Below are 2,815 nucleotides of genomic sequence, written 5' to 3'. Positions count from 1 at the left end.
AGAGCGACCCTCTCACTCGGGGGCTTAGCTGCAGCCTTGTGCTCGCCTAAGTTATAAAAATCCTACCGAGTGAAGAGCGACCCTCTCACTCGGAAGCTTAGCTGCAGCCCTGTGCTCGCCTAAGTTACAAAAATCCTACCGAGTGAAGAGCAAACCTCTCACTCGGGGGCTTAGCCGCAGTCCAAGCACTCGCCTAAGTTATAAAAATCCTACCGAGTGAAGAGCAAACCTCTCACTCGGAGGCTTAGCTGCAGTCCAAGCACTCGCCTAAGTTATAAAAATCCTCCCGAGTGAAGAGCAATCCTCTCACTCGGGGACTTAGCCGCGGCCCAGTGCTCGCCTAAGTTATAGAAATCCTACCGAGTGGTAAGCCGGGCTTCCACTCGGAGGCTTAGCCGCAGCCCAGTGCTCGCCTAAGCGGACTAAAGAATAAGTCGATTGCAGTAAAGGCGCCTTGCTTTGAACCTACAAAAGACGTTTCGAGCCAAAGGCAATCATATTCAAGCACCAAATTCAAGTTTGATTCGATATCTAAAGGAACCGAGAGTGCTCAGGCGTTAAGCCTATTAAGGTTTATCGGTTACAATTCCACTCGGCATACCGAGGCAAACTTAAAAGCGTCGAGCCAGAAGAAGTTTTTTACCCCTCCTGTGGAGGGCTGGAAGGTGCAACGAATTCATCAAGGTCAATTCCGTCGGTGATCCGAGTGGCACCTGCAAGGAAAGTTTCCATAAAGGACCTGAAGTCGTGTTTCTTGGTGTTGGCCACCCGAAGAGCCGCCAGCTTCTCTTCTCGCGCATCTTTACAGTGGACTCGGGCCAGACACAGAGCAACATCTGCACCACACCGAGCCGAGGACTTCTTCCATTCCTGCACTCGACCAGGGATCGTGTTCAAGCGGGTCATCAGTGACTCAAGGTCATTCTGAAGTGTCTCCTCAGGCCAGAGCGTCGAGTCGATGCGAGATGTGGCGGCCTTCAGCCTTGCGAGATAGTCCACGACAGCTGCAACACGAGACTCCAGTCGGAAAACATCCATGGCAACTTCGTCGTTCACAGGAGAATTGACGGGGTCGAGGTTTGGCTCCAGCCGGCTGGTTTCTTCTTCAAAGTTTTGGCAAAATTCTGCAAGGATGATCACTAAGTCAAGGAGATGGTCGAATGGAAAAACCATAATTAGAAATGTTTGCCAAGCATAGAGGTTTACCTTCAAGCATAAGAAACAGCTTCTTGGCAAGACCACTCAGGAAGGCCTCCAGATCAGTTTTCTTCCCAGTCAATTTGCTGACTTGGTCGGTCAGGGCAGCTTTATCAGTTCTCAGTCGACTGACCTCCTTGTTGGCGATCCCAAGAGCAGCTTTCAGATTGGTATTGTCTTGTTCAAGCTTGGTGACTGAAGCTAACTTCTCGTCAGCAAGCTTGATCTTCTCAGCTAGTTCGAGGTCTTTCTTCTGTTGGGCCTCCCTTACCTTACCTGCAAGTCACAGCAAGATCAGATTTTGAAACAAGCAAGGGGAAAAGCAGTCGTCAGGGTCTCACCAAACATACCTTCGGTCTCCTCCTTGGCCTTCGTCAGCTTCTCCTGGACCAGCTTCAAGCTCAGCTCGAGTTGAGTGTGCTTGTTTTCCAGCTCAGAGTAGCGAGCCACAAGATCACAAGAGTTCTGCGAAGAACCAATCGACAAAACGTCAAATATAATTCACTTCCGAGTGAAAAAGGGAAAAACACACGTTTCTAAGACTACAGCCGAATACAAGCATTCGACCGTAGTCTCGGGGACTACACCCAGTGGGTGCACTCAGTGTGCCCCCACTAATCCTGTTGAAGACAAAGTCGACCAGTCGACCTCAAAAAAAAGAGAAGGGAGATGTATTCTTTAAAGACTGTAATCAACTGCAAGCAGTCGACCACAGTCTCGGGGACTACACCCAGTGGGTGCACTCAGCGTGCCCCCACCGGTTTGTGAAATCCAGTCGACATAGTCGACTGACAGAAAGATTGACAGCATAAAGCCTAAGGCCGACTGCCAGCAGTCGACCTTAGCCTTGGGGACTACACCCAGCGGGTGCACTCAGCGTGCCCCCGCTAACACGGAGTTTAATCGACACACCCAGTGGGTGACTACTATAAATCCCGGAAAGGAAAAGTTTTTGGTAGCATATCCAACAGAGCAAACGATGGTCGACTGACCTGAACATTGCTTTGGAGGGCAGAACTGGCGTCATATGCCGCCTGGCTCGCATCCCGGATGGTCTTCAGCTGCTCCATCATGATTCCCGCCTGGCGTATTGCCTCCTTCGCCGCGCCAGCTTGGTCCTTCGGGACATGGTGCGTTGTGAAGAGGGAGGGCTGCTGAGCACTCGTCAATGGATCTGCAAAGGACACCGTGTGTCGAGTGGTGTTCCCTTCCTCCGCAGTCGGAATCTCAGGCAACGTCACATCCTGAGGCACCTTACTGGCGGACGCTTTCCGACTCTTCCTGCGCTTCAGTGGTTCTTCATCCTCATCATCATCAGGGAGATCGATAACAACATTGGGTGGGGCTACGGAGAAGAATCGGGATCAGAGATCGCAAGTCAGTCGACTAAGAACGGCGTTAAGAATACAGTACCTGGTTTCGAAGTTGCTGCGTCCTCCATCTCGTGGTCATCAGCCCGGGCTGAGGTTTCAGAAGTGGCAGCACTGCAACTCCAAAGGATCAGTCGACTAACTTCAGCGTCGACCAGAGACAAAGTTCACACAAAATAAGAAGATTCAAACAGCACGATTACCCTGATATAGTAGGGATGGACACCTTCATCTTCGGCAGGAGCTTG

The sequence above is a fragment of the Triticum dicoccoides genome, chromosome 1B (assembly GCF_002162155.2).
Source record: "Triticum dicoccoides isolate Atlit2015 ecotype Zavitan chromosome 1B, WEW_v2.0, whole genome shotgun sequence".
NCBI lineage: Eukaryota > Viridiplantae > Streptophyta > Magnoliopsida > Poales > Poaceae > Triticum > Triticum dicoccoides.
The sequence above is the reverse complement of the archived record's forward strand: the minus strand, read 5'-3'. Positions refer to the sequence as shown.